A 24269-nucleotide genomic window follows, 5' to 3' on the forward strand; every position below is an offset into this window, starting at 1 on the left:
CTTTAGTAAGGGTCTTGGTGGGAGCATTGCTGGGAAGGTCAAATTTTGTTCTAAAACACAGTTTACAGTACACCTACCTTGAGGGGAAAGATCCGCTATAATATTTTGGCCATACTTATTTATCCTTAAAAAGGTGACTCAGACAGAGTACGCAATTTCAAAAATATTGTACTGTCTATTAGGGAAATCAAAGTGTGACTTTTTGCACCACACAGCTTACATACCTTATATTTATTTATCAGTGGTATTGTAATAGCACTTCCTGTTTTCCGTTCAATAATTAAAGGCTGGGTTTCAGTCGACATCCGCCAGGCAGGCAGTGGACAGGGTGGCTTCTGTCAGTGGTCACCAACATTGATGGACGAAGCGTCAGCTGGAATGGAGGAGTGCCGCTAATAAGAGGAATTGTTTGCTGTATGCAACTTACTTACCAAATTCAACAGGACAACTCCAACAACATACAGAATACAGATACAGTATCCATTGTTTTCTTCTATGAGTGTGACTGCATGTGGTTAGCTTTGTACCCAAAGATTTCTTTATCTTCAATTATTGTTTGTCCATGCTGTGCTTTTTTTTCTTCTCTCAACAAAACCTACCCAAAAAGAAACCCCCATTCCCATCCATTTTCCAAACCCTAACCCTCTTCCCCCGGGCTGTGTGGTTTTGCTTGATGTCTGACTAAATGACATCAATACTTCCACACACTTGCTGGGGAGGATAAGGTCATAGCAACAGGCTGGTGAAGGAATACGAGGATATCTTCTAGACTTACTCAGCTTCAGTACTATTTCTTGTAGTAGTAGGAGCCAATGTCAACTAAATTCAACGCAAGTACTAGTTATACTTGCAATACTTTACCATTTGTTAGGCTACATTGTGGCACTGTTCTAGTTTACTGTCACCTGCTATATTCTCGATCGTACCGTAACCGTTGTAATGCTACAGTAAGGACAAACCAGGTTTCGTTTTCTTTTTTCCCATAGGCATGCAACTGCCACTGTGTCACACCACTAGTACCACCGCAATGAGGAAATTTCATCCGCCCAGGATTGCCAACATTAATCCCCATTTCACGTGGAGCCAGCCCTGGGCCTAGCCCTAATTTCTAACACAAATTACAGGTAAGATAAGCGTTTGGTGGGAGGTAGTATAATGGAGTATTAGGACTAGACGAGACATTGACGGTAGTACTACTAAAGTCCTAGGACTCTTCAGGAAAACAAACTTACTGTTACACCCCCACCCACCAGACTGAAAAGCAGTACAAAACAGGTATGGTCAGATAAAGTTCAAAAAAGTATATTTATGTAGCCCTAACAAAATAATCTCCCTCAAGACCCTCCCTAACCCCAACGATTGTCTTTGAAAAGTACCAAAAAGAACCCAACTCCCAAATCCCACCCCCCAAAAGTCTCTAAAAAAAGGGCAAGGGACACTCCACTACTGGAGGGTGCTGGTGAATTTTGCGGCCAGGGCATCATACTCCTTGCGGAGGGTGGCAAGTTCGAAGCGGAGGCCCTCCACCAAGTTCTTGTACCTAAGGACCTCCTGCTCCAGGTAGGACATTCGGACTCCTAGGCGGCGCTGGCGTGCCTTGCAGCTCCTGTGGGGGGCAGCTGGTCTTTTTGCTGCTTGGCGGTGGCGGTTGGCTTTGTTAGCCCGGCTCCGTACCGCTGGAGCACTGCGCTGGCTGGCAGCCCGTGGGGTCACGGAGGAGGATGCAGCTGTCCCAGTCGAGGATGTTGTGGTTGCACCGGTCGACTGCGTGTCCTCCTCCTCCTCCAGGGCCATCAGCCGCCGATATTCGGCGACAGTGGCATCCAGCCTCCGTTGCCGGGCCATTCGAGCCTGCTCCCTCCGTGATGTCGATTTGGAAGGAGCAACTATATGAAGAAAGAAAGACATAGTCTGTAACCAATGCTCCTTCACATTAATAACACAAAGTGATTGAGCTGAAAGTTGTGTCACAGTACAAGTAGCAAATTGAAAGCACAGTACATAACTATTGAGGACAGTATCTATCTAACCTCCCACTTCTGCATCCTTGCTTTAACATTAGTGGTAGTTTAATGAACAAATTCTACGACCACTATGGACTTCCATTACAGTCGACTATGACAGTACACCAGTCTTATTCTTCTTCTTCTCTCTTGTTTAGGAAAATTGGTACGTTATCTTATGCAAGCCGGCAGAATGGCAGCGCAGTGAACTTGCACCCGAGAAAAACAGACGCACACCATGATGAGTGAGACAGACTTGCGTTACTGTACCGGTCCAGTACATGCAGGTGGTGAAGCTATTACTTTTCTATTATGGGTGGCACTGAGAATAGTCTGTTACAAGGGCTACTGCTTAATTAATTTACCTTTCACCCTACAGTGCAAATGAGTACAAGAAAAGGAAAATGAAGAAGCTAAATAATTAGATTATCTATCACTTCACATGGGATGTATTTGATGACATATGGGATGACTTTAGGTGCTTTGCTTATTATTGAGTGAACAGTGATACACCCACACATGAATGACGTACTACTACTACTAAACTAAAGTTATTAAGAGAGGTACTGAGTGTCCACCGTAATAACCGGATATATGCTGTGCTTGCAGTGCAATACAAACTACTGCTACTATTCATGGTAGTATTGGACAAATTTACAATTTCTTTTCCTTGCCTTCCCTACACTGGAACGGACGTGCGGGTGCGGTGTTACATGCTCTTCAAGGTAACAATTAGTTCATCCAGCGACCATCTACTCTCTCTAGATACACATGTGCTATCTAAGAGTCAGATATTACCATGCTCCAGGCATCCATCCATTCAAAGTATATGCACGCATACAGTTTCTGTTTCACCCACCCAGGCTGTTGTCCTTCCACCCATCCATGCTTCATCATTGACCCAGCCATGCACCATACCATATTCTTTCCTTCCCAGCCACCACGGGGACCAAGCAAACACATATCATTCTTCTTTGCCAGCCATCATAAAATTTCTCGTCCTTCCACACTTACTTACACCCTTCTTTCACTTTTCGTTCATCCCATCCATCAAGTTCATCTCAGATCTTATTGGGATTCTTCTCGCCAAAAACTTCACAGCTAAGTCGAAGTACATTTAGAGGAGGCTACTACCTGGTTGATTTATAATACACCCGTGCAGAAAGCACACTATGCAGTCTTCAATCTCAATAAGTAAGGAATATATAGCTTACCTCTGCCCGCCACCACCGTGTGAACCCTCACAGGCACATTGGTGTCGTCCGGCACTCGCACCGCCTCCTTCCCAGAAGTGTTGTCCTCCTCATCCACCACCTCCGCGCTGGCCCCGCCACCAGATGTTCCACCTACAAAGTACATTTAAGAATGTTAGAATACACCACTCACTACTATATAATATTTGGTCTAGGAGGAATAAAGAAATTTAAAAAAAAAGAAATACAATGTAATAATTTGTAACTGTATACTCTACAGTAAAAATGTCCCTTTTTCCAGGGAAGGCTGTTGTCTTCCTGCACTTTTTGGCACAACTGATGAATGCTTGCTTTTTATTTTTAACACACAACACTTTTTCTCCTAACAGAAGCTTGACTTCTAAGAACACGATCAGGGTCAAGCTCAAGTTCAAACCAGGTGAGAGCTCAGCTCGACCACAAGAAATGTGTCCAATTAATCGTTAGCACTAAGCACTTTTCCATTTTCAGTTAAACGTTTACTTTTATGACAAAGTTGATTTTAATAAATGTGTTTAGTTTTAATAAAGCTTTTAAACTTAAATAGACTCTGTGGTTTTTGGTCCTCCAGACTAGAGTGGATGAGCTAAAGGTTTTGGAATTTTTGCAAGCATGAGTGCCTCTGACACTTCTTGACTGTGACTCCGTACTCTTGTCCTGCGTAGGATAATCTAATGATCATTGGGGATCAATCATCGGTGACTTAGGGAGCTAAATGACTCTGCCACACTATCTAGTCAGTAAGGAGATTGGGGGTTCTTCAAAGTCTGATATCACTGAGGTATGTGGAAAGAAAGTCTACCTGCGCCTATTATAATTGATAAACAATGCACTATTTAGTGTTCATAGTTCGGTTTGTGCAGATTTGTCCCTGCAACAGTAGTAGAATGGATTGTCCTCCTATCCAAACCAAAAGTAAAGTAGTATCTTATTCTTTCTTGGTGGTCATTCACCTTTTTTTTGTTGGTAATTGTCAAAGCATAAACATTTAGAAGACTTGAAAAGACATTATGGACAATCCCAGAGGACTGCACTCAGTGCATAGAGCTATTGCTGACTAGAATGGGAGTCCAATGGAATTGCCAAATGTGCAATCTTAGTTAGCTACACAGACAGACTAATAAGAATAATCTAGTAATACCACAGGGAGTCATAGTCGAGGCAGGATAAGAATTTAGATCCAGTCTACAAGAAGATCAAAGACGATTTAGAAAAAATCGAATTAGGAACGCTAGGAAAAAATAGGTACTCTATATTAAAATTAAAACTTACTGGGGCCAGCAAAGGAGCCCTCGCCTGCCCGATCCTGGCCTGCATCCTCCTGAACAGCACCCTCCTCCTCCTCCTCCTGTGTCCTCTTGCCCTTGGGGGGAGCTGATGTACAACATGAAAGAAAGAAAGACCAGAAAACATGGATGATATTTGTCAACCAAACCAAACATTTCAAAAGAACAATAACAAAATATTTTGGAGAAATAGCAAATAGATAGACAACTATTCCACGGGATATATTGACCTATCTCATGTGGTATACTACGTTATTCGTATTGCCTGATTTGCGGACCGTTGACTTTGAAAGTTCCTATGTAACTCAATAAACAGACTACTAAAAAGGTTTGCCTAGGCCTGGCAGGCAGCAGTCCGCAGCACGCGAAGTGACAGACAAAGTCCATCCTGCTTGCAGATCAGTGAATACTCAAACTATCAATCCACCGACCACCACCACTATTTCTTCTTATAGCCATGTGTCTAAAGGAAGGACTGGACTTCAGTCTGTTGGGGCTGATTTAGAAGTCCCTTGCGGCTCATTTTCCTCCATTGTTGCGTGACTTTTGTGACGCAGCGGCAGAACAAAAGAGTCGCCATGGTGCGGCGTATATATTAAAAAGAAACGCATATGGGAGATGCATCACGTTGTAAAGCCCTGCGCCATCAGGGGGCGTTCCGGCGCAAGGGAGGGCGTTCCTGCGCAGGAACGAATCCTAAAAGTGGCTGAGGGAAATCTACAAGATGTCAACCAGTCACTTTTAGGACAATGATGCGGGACTCAAACCCTGCGCCTGCTTGAAGCCGACGTACGGCTTGATGCAGCATTGGGGAGATAGGGCACCCCAGAGCATTGCTGGAGCTGCGCCATCGTTGGCACGCAACTCCAGCAATGCGCCGCCTTTACGGCACAGATGCGTAAGGCTTCTGTGACGTTTTGGGCCAATGGGTGGTGGTGGCATGGCGCACAATTTCTGCCGCATCCCTGCTACTTTGCAGGGCTGCGCGGTAATTGAAAATATGACCCTTAGTGTCTAGCATTACGCAGTTCTTATCTTTACACTACACTCATACATAATTTCTCAGGCCAATGAAATGAACACAGAATACAAAACAAATAAGCATAGTAGCAAGCAAGGCTACTGAGAAGGAGAGCAGTGCACCTGAAATGCATAGAAGATTTTGAAATATAATTTACCTACAATGTAATCGGCAGCATTATTGCTCTTGGTAAAGAACAAAGATTTGCAAATAACAGAGCCGGATAAAACAGAGTAGTGATGAATAGCTACTACTACTCACCAAGCCCGGGGACCTCTACGCCGAGCGCGTCCAGCAAGTCCCGTTCCCAGTCCATGACATCCGTCCAGCGGTGGGTGGCCTGGTTATAGGTGCGCCGGACCCCAGAGAGCTTAAACATGGCCCGGCACACCTTCTCCCACCGCTTCCGGCGCTCCCGGATGCCATAGCCGGTTGCGATCTTGCCGCCTCCCAGGATGGTCTTGGGGAGGCGGGGCTGGACGTAGAAGATTAGTGCGCCCACCTCCTCCGCGCTAAAGATCTCCCGTGGCACCACTTGCTCCCCCCTCAAACGCCCGCACGGGAGCCGGGCACGGGGTGCGGGACCCTTCCCCTTCTCAGGGTGCTTCCCGGCTCCCTTTACCATGGTCTGGGCAGAAATAAAGTTAAATGATAAAGAAGAAATAGAATAGTGAAGAAGAAAAGAAAAGAGTTTAAAAAAGTAGTTTAAAATTAACTAAAAGTAGCAGAAAACACAAAAATATAGAGCTAGAAAAATAGAGGGATAGATAATAAGTAAAATAGATCAAATAAACTTCAAACAAGCAAAGGATGGCAGAGATTCAGAGAGGATACAGAAAGCATGCCCAGAACCATAGCAATGAATGAGAAACAAGATGGCCGCGCCCATTCACGACCGCGTGGGTAAGTTCGCGCGAGATTTTCCTCGTGATCACGCGCGAAATTGTACTAGCGAGCAGCACACTTTGCGAGATTACACATAGCGGCCGGAAACGGAATTACGTCACGCAAACAAGATGGCCGCGCCCGTGTACGAGCGCGTGGGTAAGTTCGCAAACGTATCACTACAAGCGCCTTGCGAACATGCAAAAAATCACGCGAACATACACGCCGCAAAAAAAAAATCATGTATTTGCACGCATTCGCGGCTTCCGAAATCGATCTCGCACGGATTCGCGCCCAGCGAATCGCGCGAAATTGCAGAAAAACGATTTTTGCTAAACTGAAAGCAATCACCAGGTGCAAAAGTTCAAACTTAACATTAGTAACCATTCACTCTAGTGCTTCCTGAGGGGCCCCTCCAGAGTTCAGTTGCCTATTTGCAACTATTCTATGACCCTGCTATGACCCAAACAGCAGGCTCATAGAATAGCTACAAGTAGACCATAAAGGTCCTGTGATAAAAAATTGCACTGCAACAGAAAGCAAATTACAGATAAGGAAGGAAGCAGGTGCCAGCCAGACTGAAAGTTTCAAAATTACTGACACATTAATCACCCCCAAATTAATTCATGGCAGTTGAAGAAGGGCAGGTGTGCTTGCTTTCACTGCAACAGAAAGCAAATTACAGATAAGGAAGGAAGCAGGTGCCAGCCAGACTGGAAGTTTCAAAATCACTGACACATTAATCAACCCCAAATTAATTCATGGCAGTTGAAGCAGGGCAGGTGTGCTTGCTTTTTTTCACCCCCATAATATACAGTGATAAACAAACCTAATGGGTGGCAGTGAGGATGTACCAGAGGGTGGCATGGGTGTACCAGAGGGTGGCAGTGGTGAAACAGAGGGTGCTGTGAACCTGTGATGATAAACCAGACGTAGAAACAACATAGTCGCGGCCGTTGTGAGCCGAAAAGTAAGTTCGCAATTGCGAAATGGTCCACAAATCCTCGCGAACGCGCGCCAACACAAGAAACGTAAAAATCCGCAAATCCGCGAGAGTTCGCATATTTTTGCGGATTGCGAAGCTGTAAATTCGCAAATTCGCGTACGCGAGATCCGCTAGATCCGCCCATACTTACCCACAGACTACTCTGGTAGGGATGGCCTGTGTATTGTGCACACCTTCAAATATGCATAGGTACTATAAACAATATGTGTAGTCTCTCTGGATTGTAAAAAGATCAGCTTAAAGGAAGAAGTCAAATTCTCAATGGTAGTCTGCCATATGCGACATTACACATGCAAAAGAGAAGAGTTCAAATTCTCAATGGTAGTCCTCCATATGCTACATTAGACAAGCAAAAGAAGGAAAACGTTAACAGACTGAGGGGCATATTATCAAGGACTGCGTTAAAATTATCGTCGGTTTAGCGGCAGAAAACTGCCGCTAAAGCGGTGATAATGGGCTTCATAATATGCCCTGGAGAATTCCAATAGAAGCCCATGTTCACACCAGAACATGGACTTCTATTGGAATTCTCAAGGGCATATTATCAAGCCCATTGTCGCCTCTTTAGCGGCAGTTTTCTGCCGCTAAACCGGCGATAATGTTTAACACCGTCCTTGATAATATGCCCCCGAGATTTAACATGAATGCTCACTTCCGCTGTGAATTTTCTTCTACTAAGTAAGTAGATTATTGGGTTGTAGCATGAAATTTACTCTCTGTTCATGAATTTTGAAATCACTGTTCAGAATCTGAAATAGTGAGAGGTGGCTACCTTATCACTGATCAATTTGATGTTCTCTGCCTAGTAACATTTAAGAAACTTCTTAAAAAATTGGTAAAATATATAATCATTTTTATTTTACCTACTGCTTTCCCACATAGTACCTGTATAGAAATTACTTTGCATCTCTATTGTTAGGACAAATATAAACGTAGCATAACAACTGGCTTCATTAAATAAATTACATGATGCTAAATTAAGTATGTTCACTAGTATTTTCCACCTCCGACTTTCTTCTTCGTGACTTACCACCAGAAAAGGTTCTTGTGTTTTTTTGTTGTCAATCTATCTTAGAAGCATTAAGTTTCGGTTGAGGGTAATCAAAATAAAGAAATGATATGAATATATAAAACGGTACTACAGCTATCAAAAATATTAAAAACGAGCATTTGATACTTGAAAATTTGTTGACATAAAATTCTGTGAAGGAGAACAATTCCTTGACCAACATTATAGGCTATGCTGTGTACAGTTTTGTGTTAGCTACTTCTCAGAACTGTTGCAAGTCTCTAAGTGAAAACCACTGATTTTAGTTTATGGGCTCCCATGGGATGAAATTGCAATTTTCCATGTGGCCTATTGCTTGCTTTGGTGCTCATTGTGACCTTTCAATTATCCTGTGCGATTGTGGTCTCTAGTTGTTGGGGTTTAGTGCTGGAGGTAATGAATTATGAAAGTTGGGTCTTTGGTGTGCAATGTTCATACCTCCCTAATTCTCAATCTACCTTTGATTTGTTTTTCAATACTTCATTCTTCCCGTCCCCTTTTCCTGTACCCATACCCTACTGTCCACATGATCCAGCCTCTCTGTTCCTATGTTTCTGTGTTTCCATGTCTTTCAATCCATGTATTCCCAAATTCTTCCAGCCTTGAGCACTTCAGTCTGCATTCTTAACACTCTCCATCCCCATGTCTCTCCAGAACCCCTAACCTGCACCTCCATGTCCCCATGTCTCCTGTCTACATTTTCCTGCAGCGTTTTATGTCCCCAAGTACATGCCTCTTTTACCTGGTCCACGCCGCCCTGTTCCAGTTCCTCCATTGTCTCTGCACCTTCTTGTCCTTTTGGCGCTCTATTTCCAGGCCTTTCTGTTACTCCAGTCCCTGCTTGACCCCATTATCCATGCTTTCCCATCTCTATTATTCCCAGTCTCAACTTCTCCCTGTCTTATATTCCCATGTTTTTCCCTTACATGGTATTTCTGTGCCTCTCTTGTGCTGGTTCATCCTCTCACTGCCCAATTAGTCCCTGTGGTGCTTGTTTCCCCATCCCAATGTGCATAATTCCAAGTATCTGTTTTTTGTTTCTTGGCCTTATACCTTCCAGTCCTACTGACTCCATGTCTTAGGGCTTCTGCAGCCCAATGACTTTTTCTACCAGGGTTTACCCTGTTCCACATGCTCTCCATCCCAGTGCTACCCTTTGTCTTCTATCCCAGTATTGCCCTGTCCTGTTCTTCTCCAGCAGCTTGCCGCCTGTGTCATTAGGGGTCATGCCGTACTCTGGATCGGTCCTTTTTGCAGGAGCAAACCACTCAAGAGATCTTGAGCATCTCCAGAGTCTGTGCCTCCGTTATGGTGGAGGAACGTCGCCCCACTGCTGAAAGGCAGCAAATGAAAAATAAAATAATGATAAAACTATCATTATCAGGGAGGGCAGGCACATGTCGGTTTAGCCGGCCTTTTTAGGACGGTCAAACCGACATGCACACTTACATTTCTCCAATCTAGCTGCTTTGTCTAGCGGGGTGGTAGAAAAGGCACAGCCTCCATGTCCCTAATTGAGCGGCATTTCAGCTTGGTCATACCAATCCCGGCGCTTCTCTCATGTATGAGAGCAGCACCTAGATTGGGTGGGGATGGGAGAAGAGGAGCAGCGAGGTGGCTGGAGCAGAGAAGCGTCAAAGAGGTGTCCGGGAGCTTCAGGTAAGATCTGTATTTATTATTATTTGCCCCTTCTTCCCATGTCCCACCTGCCTGCACTGCCTCACCAAGGTTTAGTGGCAGCAGCCGCCACTATGTATCTCTCCTCTAAGTCAGCAAGCTGCCTTACAGTGATCCTCAGGGCTCTTCCATGAGCTTTACGCATTTCAACGTATACGTCCGAACCCTGGCAGATCTCGCAGAGGCTTTTGTAATTTCCTTGTTTTCCTATGGGTCGATACACAAATAGTTTTCTCTTTATCCTCAACAACGTATAAAAGTGTCCTGGTATTAAAGCCCTTCTAGGGGCAGTGGCATTCTGGATGGAAAACAATTGCCTGGTGGTGGGTAATCAATCTCAGCTTTGGGGCTCAGTGAACAGGCCTGAAACTCAACATTGCATTCCTTCCCCCCTAAGCAGGTGGTGAAAGATCTCTGGGTTTGCGACGATTACAATGTAAGGATGGACTGTCAAATGAATAGGCTTACCACCACGTGTTTTAGTTTACTTAACAGCCTTTGCAAAATTATTGGGCTCCTGCCAGTCCCTGCTAAGAGAACTGTTGTCCAAGTCCCAATAACATCACAGTTGGACTACGGCAAAGTACTTGGGAACCTCGAAGTCCCTCATGAACAGATTGCAGATAGTGCAAAATGAGGCTGATAGGCATTTCTGTCTTCTCTTGTCATACTTCAGGCTCTGCTACTTGTGTGAGTTTCACTGCTGTCCCATTGCAAAACGGATCTAGCTTAAGGCACTCTGGGGCATATGTACAACAAAGTGACGGAGTGCAGCTTTTTAGTCTTATTGGCTTAACACTTTGCATGCTCATGATGAGCTGCTCATGACGAGCTCAGCTTGTCATGAACCGTGGAATGCTCGCATGCGGGGATAATTCCCCTGCTGTGCTGAGCGTTCCATGGTAACCGGTGCATCTGTAACGAGCTCAGCTCGTCATGAGCACAGGAGCGGGGTGCCTCATGACGAGCTGAGCTCGTCATGAGCATGTGGGCGCTGTGCACGCCCCCCTCCCCCCAGCACAGCGGGGGAATTAACCCCCGCAGCGAAGGGGTTAATGCCATGCTCCGTCGCTTCAGGAACGCATGGCTGCACCATATTTACAACAATATGGTGCAGAACTATGTTTCACCCTGTGCTGGCGCTGAATTTATAAGCCTAGTGCCAATGCAGGCACCCTTGTACCATAGTCCAAGGGTGTCTGCGTTGAGGGAAAGATTGTTTATGTGCAGGAAGGTCTCCCTAAATGCAGCACACATAGAAGTTGCAAACCGTCAATTTTTAAATGTATTGTTTATGTGCAGCAAGGGTCACCTCCCTGCGCATAAAAAATCAATGGCAATTTGCTGTTTCTATGTGTGCGCCACAACGCAGCACATGTGGAAACAGCAAAAATATCACTAAAAGTGACATTGTGTCGCCGATAGGGGCTTGTAAGTATGCCCCTGTGTATTATGTATAAAGCAATGGCACAGAGAGCTCCTGATCTCCTCAACAAGATGGCCACTGTAGGAAAGTGGGTTTCTGGTGGAGTAACCCCCCCCACTTTTTGTCTGACTACTGATGCACTTTTACTTGATGTGACCTGGGTCCCTGCCAATCAGGTTCCCAGGGCCTGTGTTCTTCCCCAAAAGTAACTCAATTGGCATCTCTGGCCACAGGTAAACCCCTGGTAAATGGTACCACAGGTACTCAGGGCACTGTGACCAGGAAGACCTCTAAGGGCTGCAGCACTTATTGTGCCACCCTTAGAGGTCCTGTACCTTTACACACACACACACTGCCTTTGCAGGCTGCGTGTTTTGGTGCAGAACAAAGTGAAGAGTCAACATGGCACACATCCCTGTGTGCCATGCCTACATCCCACTGCCCTGTCATAGATCAGTCACCCGTCTAATTGGGTGCCCTATGCCAGTGGTGAGGGTACAGGTGCATGAGACCTGTACCCCTACAGTGTCTAAGTCCATTCTGAGACATTATAAGTGCAGTGCTTACATTAAGAGTATATGGTGCTGGGGGTTTGTCATTACGAACTCCACAGCACCATAATGGCTACACTAAAAACGATCAAACTTCTCAGCACATTAAACCCACACTGATGCCAGTGTGGGATTTAATGACACATGTACACAGAGGGCATCCTAGAGCTGCCCCCTGAAAAACGACCAGCCTCTGGTAAGTTCCCTGACTGGTACACACCAGCCTACCACCATGAGACATGTTTCTGGACCCCTAGGGTGGGAGCCTTCTCTCCTTGAGCGCCCAGAAACAAAGCCTTTCCTGGGCGGAGGTGTTCACACCTCACCCAGGCCAGGAAGAGCCAACTGTGGTGGGGGAGCTTCAAAGGCCTGGCAGCCTTTGTAATGTGACCCCCAGCCTCTCCTGCTATCAGGAGCAGGCCCCCTTTCTGTTTCCCCTCCTTTTGGGCGGGAAGGCAGGTGGGAAAAACTAGCCAGCCCAGAAGGTGTGGCCACCTCTGCCAACTCCACCCCTCAGGTGGGGAAGGCGAGGTGAAGCCCACACTTCTGTGCCCATCATCTTGCAGATGGCAGGCACTCCTCAATCAGGATTAGAGATTGTACTCACTCCCCCACGTGGGGTGAGTACACCAAGGGTGTAGTCACCCTAAGGTTAGTAGCCCATTGACTACTGACCTCGAGACCCCTAAAACGCCCCCTAAGTACAGTATTTAGGGGGCAGCCCTGAACCAAGAAAGCAGATTCCTGCAACCTAAGAAGAAAAAGGATGAAAGGAGACGCCCAGCAGAGGAGACTGCAGAGAACAACTGACTTGGCCCCAGCCCTACCAGCCCGTCTGCAGTTTCTGGAGATCATGTTCCAAAACTCATCTTGTCCTGCAGCCAGCGACCTCCAGAGCCCCTGGGGGTATTGACTGCTTTCAACAAAGACCGGATCTCCGGTGAACAGCCACCCTGTTCAAAGGAAACTACAAAAACAGACTCTGAGCCTGCTCATTTGTTGACTGAGTGTGTACAATAAATGCTGAACACTGCCCTCTGATATTGCCTTACTGCTCGATCACACTTATTATTTGAAGGTTTTATATAGCGCTGGCTAGACCCGGAGGTATCAGAGCGCTTTACATGAGTATCAGACAATAATTACAGGTTACATCTTTACAAAGGTTACACAGGTATTAGTGCATGGCAACATAGTGACAAGTAAGGTTGAGACAAACAAAAAGGAACATATAGGTAAGGGAAAATGCAGGCAAGGGGAGATGTTCTGGGGAGGGGGGTAGGAGCAGGGGAAGTAGACAGAGAATGGAGGAGGGAAAGAGGAGGGGAGGGTTAGAGACACAGCATGGCAAGAGGAGGGAGAGGGTGACAGGGACACAAACCGGTAGGCAAGTCAAAGCTGCGCCCAAAGTCCAGAAGCTGTGATCCCAGGGGGAGTGGTATAATTTCCCCATCACTGTTGCGAGCGGCTCCCTAAGCGCAGTGGACTCTCTCAGAGGGGTCTCTGAGACTCCAAGGCCTACTTACTGGATCCTTACCCAAAAAGGGGAGGGGGAGTGTTTTGGCTAGGGGTGCCATACCATACCTCAATTGTGAGTGGCTCCCTTGGGGCTGTGGACTCTCTCAGCGGGTACGCTGAGACTCCAGCGTATATATCTTGGATCTTTCCCCAACATGGGGAGAAGGAGTGCTTAGTCAAAGGGCACAAAGGACAGGGGGCTAGGCGGTGTAGCGGGCAAGGGGAAGTTTCAGGTGAGAAGGGATAGGAGCAAAGGAAGTAGACAAAGAACGAAAGAATGCTGAATGGGAACAGATAGATAGATAGGAGACAAGGAAAATGCAGAGTAACATAGATGAGCAGAGTATCTCCACCGGGCGTCGGACATAGTGCTCGGACTCCGCTGTCAGGATGGAGATCAGGAGTATGCTCAGAGATTGTCATTGTGCATTGATTAGGTGGTGGTCTCTTCCGCCCCCCGTTCACCTCTGCTCAATTGCTGCCTCTTTGGTCTGTTTACTCTGCCCCAGAGTCCCAACAGGCGCTCCGATCCCAGGCACATTCTCTACCTAGTGACGGTAGCAGCAAAGAATTACAAGACACTAACACAAATAGAGAGTGAGGTGCTATCTGACGTTACCTCTGGATGTATGATGTTACAACGCAGGCTATTACAACGCCTGCCTGTACAACGTGGTTTTTACATCGCAATCCATTACAACGCATAGCGCTTTGGGGTGCTGGATAGTGAATAGTTTAATTTACTATTCCAACTCCAGTCCCCGTGGACACTAGGGAAGGTGTTGGATAGTAAATTAAACTATTCCCTATCCTAGAGCGCCCCCCAGCGCAATGCGTTGTAATGGTTTGCGTTGTAATGACCGCGTTGTAATGGTAGTGCGTTGTAATAGTTTCGTTGTAAAGGTTGTTCACCGTTACCTCTGCCTATATTTGGGGTTCCAATGGACTCTGTCCACACTATACCTCACTTTGGTATGGTATATACAGAGCTAGCTTCCTACAGCCACCCATTATGTTCCCAAGCGTTCTTGCGCTCATGTAACCTGAGCCTTGCAGTTAACCCTCAGGTGAAGCTGGTCAGGCAAGGAGGCTAATTTGTTAGACACCTCGGCCCTAAAGGCAGAAATATCCTACCCCTTGAAGTCCGTACTACCGACTCCCTCGAGTTTTCACGTAAGAAACTTGCGAAGTTGAAGTGAGAGTTGAGGGTTCGAGGACGGTCGTAGGTAGAAATGTAAATCTAGGGGTACAGAAGTGAGACAGGTTGGGAGATGAAGAAAAGAGATAGTAATAAATAATTGGGATAGGATAGAGCCATAGGGCGTGGGGGGCATTCAACATTAACAATACTAACAAATGTTGTCTTGATCCAGTTGAGCTGTACTCATTTTACCGTCTTAAGAAATATGAACATCTAAGTAAGTTACCATAAGGGGCAAGCTAAGAACCATATCTTAGTAGTTGCGGATATTTATGACCTCAAGTAAAATTTGAAAAAGTGGTGCTAAACCTTAATTGATGCATACATGTACGTTTAAATATCACAACATAACACGTTAAAAAACTTGAAGACAAAACAAAATAACTTATATGAGGGATGTAAACGTGCCTACCTTAGTATCAGGGTAGAATGCTACCTTGGTGAACTCACAAATTGTAGACTGTAAAATAGACCAAGTCCCATCAAACTCAGGTGTGTGTGCGTGAGTGTGTGTGCGTGTACTCAGAGGTGTGTGTGTGTGTGTGCGTGCATATATGTATATTCTTTTTTCTTTTCATTATAACTCAAACACAGGAACATGAGGTACTTTGGTCAGGATGACGCACTACATTAAAGGGATAAGTGAGATTCAGATCCAAATTTACTGTTCCTTCCACTGTCCTTTTGTAACCTATCCACTAGCCTAGGCTCTTCTCCCAAATTAAAATGTTGGATTCAATATCGCTGGCCCACAGTTCAGGGTTGGATAATCACAAATTTACTACAAAAATTAAGAAGTGCTTACCTGCTGACAGTGCCTGCTCGTGTAGGGCATTCCACCGGGCGGTGACGTGGGGCGGGGGAGGAGCAGGGTGAGGGGGGTGTAAAATACGGGAAACGGACGATTACAGGTAAGTAACGTAAAAAATAAATAAAACAAATTTAGTTGTGGGCGCTGCAATGCCAAATGCAATGCAGCGTGTGCAACAAATTTTGTTTTATTTCTTTTTTACGTTACTTACCTGTAATCGTCCGTTTCCCTTATTTTACACCCCCCCCCACCCACCCTGCCCCACCCCACGTCACCCACCCGGTGGAACGCCCTACACGAGCCGGCACTGCCTGCTGATATTAATTTTCAGTAAAAAACAAGGCAGCTCCTGAATGGTGAAAATACAGTTTTTTCTCTCATGGTGTTTCTATATTTGGAACTTGTTTTGTAACATTTGCTAGTGCGGTGCTACAGATTCATTTTTGAACATAGTTTAACATCAAATATTCATCATAGTGCTCTAATTTTTATCGCTTTTTCATGGTTTGTAAGTGTTTTCTTGTCAGGGAGACTTTAGAGGGGTTGCATAGTAATAGTTTGAGAAGGTGCTCGAGTCACGCAAAGAGTCGCAAAGTAATTCAAAGTGATACAAAGTTATTCAAAGTGATACAAAGTGATTCAAAGTGATACAAAGTGATTCAAAGTGATACAAAACGGCACGGAAACCACTAGAGCAATTTATTTACCGCGCAAAGGCATGCGGCACAAAGTTGTGCAGTACAAGATTATCTCCTGCGCAGCCCTTAGTAAACTATGCCTGCAAGTTGTAGAGAAGTTGTGATATCCACCGCAAGAAGATGTTGCTCTAGAAGTAATTTGCCTTGTGCTGCTGAAAAATGAGTGCCCTGCTAGAGAGCAGCAATTAAGGTAGACCTGGCTCAACAGCTTCACCGTAGAATAAATAGTATGAGGGATGGAGACCAAGTCAGATGAGCGTCCATAGGGCTGTGATAGAAGACTAGTCTAGAACAGCAGCGGTAATGCATGCTGGAGGTGAGGCGCACCAGGAGAGCTGGGTGAGTATATTGGCATACAAGCAGTAGCGGCTTCTCCGCTATGGCGGAGGAGTGGCGACCCACTGCTTTTAAGCAGTGCAAAGTTAAAATCACAAAATGATAATAACTTTCAGTTATAATCATTTTATGCTTTGTGCTGCTTTGCGAGCGGTCAGGTGTGCGGGGCTGCTCTGCTCTCTGAGCAGGGCTTGGGAGGAGTGGTTTGCCCACTCTTGAGTGCGCAATGACAGTTTAGTTGGCCCTCTCACGCCGTGAAAAGCAGTCATCCTCACATTCCCTGTTCTCCATGCAGGCTGCATTACAGCTGGCATGGAGAACATGCCCACCCCTCCAGCCACTGGCTGATCACCTTGTCACGGCGCTCAGACCAATCACAACTTTCAGTATTGTGATTGGACAAGGGAGCCAGGGTGCTTACCAATCACAACGCTGGCTTGGCTGTGCTATCTGTTCCAAGACGTGGAGAGCAGGAGCAGAGGCGCAGGACCCTGAGGCAAGTTTTTTTTAAAAATATATATTGCGCACCCCAAATCCCCCCCCCCCCTTTCCGCGACTAATCCCTACAACCCGCTAGCCACAAGGTGCATCAGCAGAGCTGTGGGTGGGCCTTGGTCTACAGGACAGGAACTTACACAGATTAGGATACCGGTGCACTGGCACAGCAGTGGTTTATAAAAGCAAATGGTGATATAGATCCCAGATGACTTACCGTAGTAAAGCAACCCAGGGTTTTGTAAGCTCATGGTAATTGAATTGCGTCTGTTATGCAGGTCCTGAATTAAGTGCATTAACAAACCGACGTGCCTTACAATTGACAAAATGATGCTTTATTGTCGAAGTAGGACAGTGGGCTCTATTGCCTAATTGACCTACACACCCTGTATACACATCTGCATCCATTTGTCATTCTACAGACAAGCCTGCTCACTGAACCAGTTCTGCTACAGACCCACCTGCCTTCTACACACCTGGATCTGTCTCTAATTCCACAGACCTGCCTGCTCACTAGAACAGTACTGATACAGACCTACCTGCTTTTACACACCAGTATCTGTCTCTCATTCCACAGACCTGCCTGCCCATTGGAGCAGTGCTTCTAAAAACCTACCCGTCTATTGCTCAGCTGGATCTGTCTGTCTTCCTGCACGCCTGACTACCCGTTGGATCACTGCTGTTACTGGCCTACCTGCCTTTTGCTCATCTAGATCTCTCTGTCGTTTTGCAAGCCTTCTCGCACTCTCTCTCTCTCTGGAGTCTGCATGCTCATCTGGATATGTCTGACCTGGTGCCTACCCTGGATATTACATCCATCATATCGAGGCAGCACATATAGGGACAGATGTACAAAGCGTTTTTGCGGTCTGGGAGTGCAATCTTTTTTCTTCAAATGTCCAAATTGCAAAATATGATTTAGTAACGTGTTTCTGAGTTGCAATTTGCATTTGTGATTTGGTATTTGGAGGAGGGACTTTTGAGCGTACATTCCAACTACCGAATCACTATGGTATGTATTACTGTTTTGCAACTAAATTGCAGTCTCAAACCAGTACTACTTTCCCACCAGTTTAAAATTGGTGGTAACCCATTCGCATACCTTGATGGTATATATATCTCTTCTTAAATGTATGTAGATGTGTATTCATAGTAAATCTATGCTTCCCTAAATGCACTTATCTTTTGATATTTTGCCCCTCGATGTTCTGTTAACTATATTCTATACCAAAACTCTCTTTCTACATCTCTGTCTCACAATAAAATGTACATTTTCAACAAGTTTGAATCTAACTTTCCCTTCTGGAGATTTCGTCCAGCACACTCTGATCCAAGCCCATCCTCTGTTGAATAAAAGACTTGGCTTCATGCCAAATGAGTTACATTTAAGTCCTCAGTTTACCTCTCACCTGTCCTTTAAGGCCGCTTAATCCACCTGGTAACACAGCGTCACATGCACAGATGCAGCAGCAGACCTAGGCTGGGACAATCCCCAAGATAACAGAGCTTTTGCACATCAGGCAAGAGGCAGAGAGACTTACCTCCTGGTGCAGTCAGTGCAGGCAGCAGCAGGCCTGGGGTGCGCAGTCACTCAGACTGAGCTCACACAGCAGCTGATGGAGTCACTGGGGCATCGGGGGCCCAGGCAGCCAGCCCTCTCCCTGCCCTCGCCTGCGCGCAGCACGTGGCACAGTTTGCAACAAGGTCAGTTTACACAAGCTGAATGTGTTACAATGTTGTGATCCAGATGCACTTTTCACACTTTGTGGCTGTTGCTCTGGTGCCAGGCAGGCGGGCCAGCACAACAACGGCCAGATCAGGGCTCACTCCCTGCATTTTGTTTCATACATATATCCAAGTCCATCTTTTATTGAAAGAAACGTTAGGAACAATCTGTGGGAGGGAGGGAGGGAGGGAGAAAGAAAGTTACAAATCATCAGGATAGAGTGAGTCTAGAGGTGTCAGCACGTTCCAAACTATTACTCATACATTACAGGCCCAGATCACTGCCACCGGAAGTAGTTCACATCCACGCACACAAAGCGCTACACAACACCGGACCTACATACCTCAACAACCGTCTCAGCTTCCACACCCCCACCCGAAACCTCCGCTCAGCCAACCTGGCCCTCACCACATGCCCCGCATCCAGAAAGCCACCGCCGGCGGCAGATCCTTCTCCTACCTCGCCGCCAAGACCTGGAACGCTCTCCCCACCAGCCTACAACAGCCTCAGGACCTGCTGGCCTTCAGAAGACTTCTCAAGACCTGGCTCTTCGATCAGTAGCAGCCCCCCTACCCCCTAGCGCCTTGAGACCCTCACGGGTATGTAGCGCGCTTTAGAAATGCTATGATTGATTGATTGATTGATCATGGTTCTTCAGCATAACTGACTGGAGAAGGGCGGGCTAGACGCAGGTACCTGGTCTGAGGCAGGCAGAAGTGGGTAATTTCATTTGTCAATAATAAATAAGGATTAAGTGCCCAAAATTACATTATTCAACGAGGCCTCTCCCCTCCCTCCACCCCATACCCATGGGCAGCCCCCACTTCCACTACTGGTGCAGTGACTGCAGTCCATCGACTTCTAGCACTTCTGCGACACCGGCCAAGTATCACGCAATAGCGTTACACTAACATTTATTTATGTATTCATTGTTTCAGCTGTCGGCCTTACAATAATTCAAAACTGTTATTTAAAAACAATGGTCATACAAAACAAACACCTTAAAAAAATATCTTTACAAATCAATCCACTAATCAGCAAAATAACATTTAGACACTGCATTCCATTCCAGCAAAAAAGTCAGTCAGCAAATTCATCAGATAAATAATAAGTGCAGTGAAACATTAAAAAGTACTCAATTGAATCGGATGTTTACTGCCTTAGAAACGTACACATTGCTATCAAAATTAAATAGCTTAAAAACGTTTAGGAGCTGTATTCCAACCCAGTTTAAACAATCAACCATCTCACTGAGCATGTAAAAGTGCAAGTGCCAGGGTGTGTTGGGGATCTGTGCAATTTGAGCAAGAACTAGCAGCACAACGCTTCATGGAATATGCAAAAATCAGCAAGGGTCATCTGGTTAAGCTGATACCTAACTGAATAGGCTGCTCTCTCAATCGAGGCCCCTTAACTGTTAGAAATTATACTAGGAAATTGACCACATACGCATAATCTCATGTAATGAACAGCGCCATTGCTGATTTAACACATCTAAGCCCGTAGTGTTTAAAAAGGGGGAGGAGCTATCACCGCCATGTAGAATCATATTTGTTACAACAGAATAAAATTGGTTAAGTTGTCTATTCCTCCAAATGTACAATCCTAGTGGCAAAATCTAGTGGCGAGCATATAGATTCGAGTGAGATAATCCCTGGTCGGCAGGATACCAAGCCGGTATTTCATGTACAATGTTCGCTTCAGTTCGCGATACAACACATCCATATATTCGTGGCAAGGGGGAGGGGCCATAGGCGTTGCTGAAATAATTGCACGTGATAGAACCTGGCTTCAACGGCAGTTTAAAAAAAAATCTGCATATATTCATAATACCGCTCTCTAATCAAATATGCAGTATCCTGCCTGACTTCGCAAGGGCTGTCCCACAAGTAACCCTGTGCGTAGTTAGCGAAGTAGCGCTACGCATAGCTATGCGAAGTACGCTTCGCTCTACGCACACTACACGTAGCTGCGTGAACTGCGTAGTGCGGTAGGGAAAATGCTGTTTGCACTGATTGCACATTGCCGGATGCTTGTCCGCACTATGCAATCATTGCAAACAGCATCTTGCACAGTGCAAGCGGTTGTTTTCTGCTGCTCGAGTAGATTTGCACTCGAGCAGCAGCTTTATCAACGCGTACTGGTAGTTTCTCATCGCGAGAGGTCGCGAGCATACCCGACCACTCGCAATGAGAAACCTGATCTCCCCGCGTTGAGAATCTCGCTGGAAGGTTTATTTTACACTGTCGCGATCGGCAACTTGATGTTGCTGATCGCGAACGAGGAAAAAGTATTGCCGGGATGTTGATTTTGCTCACTCACGGTCACCAACTTGACGTTGAGGACCGCGAGCAAGCAAAATATACCTGCTGAATCACTGCAAATACAAACCATATCACTCCAATCTTTGTTGAACTTGGAAAGAGACAATGTGTTCCATGTTTTCCAAAAGTCTTGTGTCATGTTTTCACCACTATCAATCAATCAGAGTACTTGTAAAGCACGCTACTTACCCGTGAGGGTCTCAAGGTGCTGAAGGGAGGGGGGTGTTGCTACTGTTCGAAGAGCCAGGTATTGAGGAGCCTTATGAAGGCGAGTAGGTCTTGGGTCTGCCGTATGTGGGTATGGAGGGTGTTCCAGGTCTTGACGGCAAGGTAGGAAAAGGATCTGCCGCCGGAGGTCTTAGGTTGGATGCAGGGGCCAGCGGCGAGGGTGAGGCTAGCGGAGTGGAGATGGCGGGTGGGGTGTGGAAGCTGAGTCTGCTGTTCAGGTAGGCTGGTCTGGCGTTGAGGAGTGCTTTGTGTGCGTGGGTGAGGAGCTTGAAGGCGATCCTCTTGTCGATGGGGAGCCAGTGTAGGTCTCTCAGGTGGGGGGTGATGTGGCTGCGGCTGAGGACGTTGACGATCAGTCGGGGGAGGCGTTTTGGATGCGTTGTAGTCGTCGTAGGTGTTTGGCTGGGATTCCTGCGTAGAGTGCGTTGCTGTATCCTAGATGCTTGGTGATAGCGCTCTTTATACATATACTTGTCACTATACCTCGCATTGAATGTTTTTTTTTTTAAAACAGATTTTATTTGTCATGGTTCACATATATTGCATTGCTCTGCATCCCGGAGACTACTGCACACATCATTTATGCAAAAAGAAATGAGTGACTTTGACATTACTGAAAATGATTGAACCACATAAGAACTGACCCCCTTCACCAACACCCTCCGCTCCCCCCGATTGCGCTCACGTCAACAGAGAAACGTAGAATACCTTAGGAGCAGTATAACAATCCCTTCAGCCACACAATACAGTCCGAAGTGTACACATCCATCAATCCGGCAATTGAACATCCCCTTCCGGCGGCGGATCTATGTCTAGTCCCCGGTAGTCTGCCCACTTTTTCCAAATTCTATAGTGCTTACGGGGGCACCCCCTAGCAAGGAAGACGGGCTGCTCGAGCCCCTTACAAAAATCTAGCCCGTTTCTCCAGGCTGCCAGTGGCGGGGCCTGGGGCGCTTTCCAAACCATGGCTATGTCCCTCTTTGCGTGAGACCTAGTAGCAGGAGGTGTCTCTTATACCTATTGCCCCCAAACATTGCATTGAATGTTTAAAGCCTGAGGCGTTGGCAATTCACTTACTATCAATACTGACCCACTAGAAACTGGGGGCTGATGTATTAAGGGGTTTTCCCCAATCTCTGTGGGTAAATGTGATGACACATATTAGTAAAGAATATTATGAAACCAGCTATTTTACCTATCAGTGAAAGAATCAAACGCCGACAAAATATCAAATATGATTTTGATATTTCCTGATTCTCTACAGTTTTTAAAATAATTCAACAAGACCTAAAACATGCTTCTAAATCCTGCATCTTTAGACCAAAGGCCACAAAACTGCAAAAAGCAAAAGGAAGAAGAAACAGTATTTTAGTGGCATCTCTAAACAACAAAACTCAAGCAGAATAATGTTAGCCCAGTCTTTCTTACTGCTAGCTTGTATAACAAAGTTACATTGTATTGGCCCCTTCAGCAAGAAAAGAGGTGACTCTTTCACTTTATTTTTCCTTTCTTTGATGGCATTTAGTTTGTGGTTGTGCAGGTGTTTTTCAGTGTTTATATGTTTTCACTGGTGATGACTATATCTCTTTCAGTCTGTTTTTATAAGTTATTATAGATTTAAACCTAAAACCCCACAGCCTAAGTACGTGTGTCTGTGAGTACATGGATGGATGAAACGGTGGCTGAGTGTATGACTGAGTGAATGAATACGAATGAGTGCTACATAGATAGTTTAGTGGATTAGTAGAAGAATGTATGGACCAAGGAATGGGTGTGTGCAGTGATTGCTAGGTGCATGAGCAGGTCATTGAAGGAATAAGATAAGACGAGTGCATGGATGGACAAATAAGTGAGCAGGTATAGGAGAGAATGGATTGTTATATATGAGTTAGAGAATTCAAGACGTTTTCGTGGCACTCTGTAGTTAATCTTTGTATTCGTTCTGATATACCATTTCAGTACTTGGTAGGGTGCAAGTGGCTATCGCCCTCTGATTCTGGGCGTAAATCATATGGATACACAGTTCAGCGTTGTCTAGAGTAGATCAACGTCCCCACAAAGCACTTCGTAGGGTAACCACCCTCTGGCAAATTGATCCAAGTTGTTAAGATTCAAACATCAAATGTCAAGTGGTTAAATGCTTGAGTTAATTTTTATTTAGAACGTTGTGCTGCAATATCACATGTATATATCATATTTTTGAATACATAGAATACATCTGTCATCTTTTTTATGAATCTCAATGCATTTCTGGATGGTGCCCTTCATCAGGGGAATAGTTCTGGAAAGCAGTCAAATATAGCAATAATCAATAATGCAAAAGGTGCGGAAACCGCAACATAGAAAAAGTTCAAACATCAAGAAATGTAGAGAGTGAGAATAAAAATGTAAAGTGAATGGTCATATATGTCAAGGCCAAGCTCTATCCGAGCTCCATAGTAAGAAGGGAAGGAGACACCAATTGTATGCCAGTGTATTGGAGACAAAGTATAATGATGTGTGCCCATAGTAAAGACATGTGAAAACAATAAAGCTATCTTCAGTGAAAATGGAGAAGTTAAATGAATACATGCGCGTGCTCGTGTCCAGGTCTTCAAAATCAACGAACGACTGCTATTAATTAAATCGCATAACTAATCGAAAAGCAAATAGAATAAGGAATCAGCACCTATCAAGGAAATATACTGTCATAATCAGTCTTTCTTAATCCTTAATAAATCAGAAGAACGTTTTCTTAAAAAACAGGTCCGGACTTTTTGTGATGTTCGTTTTCAATTCTTTATTGATCAATCCAGAA

General features: G+C 45.4%; 2 protein-coding genes across 4 annotated transcripts in view; one reads left to right on the top strand and one right to left on the bottom strand.

The window, feature by feature from the left end:
* The window catches only part of ACSBG1 (acyl-CoA synthetase bubblegum family member 1), a 722575-nt gene extending 703783 nt beyond the window's left edge, over window positions 1-18792 (bottom strand). For 2 of the 3 annotated variants that reach the window (XM_078685211.1, XM_078685213.1), the window contains exon 1: window positions 18736-18791. The gene's annotated coding sequence lies outside the window, so the exon portion shown is untranslated. Of the gene's footprint in view, window positions 1-18735 lie in introns of all 3 variants that reach the window. The other variant, XM_078685209.1, reaches the window with a different exon arrangement.
* The window catches only part of LOC144826655 (uncharacterized), a 152055-nt gene that overhangs the window by 47338 nt on the left and 80448 nt on the right, over window positions 1-24269 (top strand). The window lies entirely within an intron of this gene.

The sequence above is a fragment of the Lissotriton helveticus genome, chromosome 3_2 (assembly GCF_964261635.1).
Source record: "Lissotriton helveticus chromosome 3_2, aLisHel1.1, whole genome shotgun sequence".
NCBI lineage: Eukaryota > Metazoa > Chordata > Amphibia > Caudata > Salamandridae > Lissotriton > Lissotriton helveticus.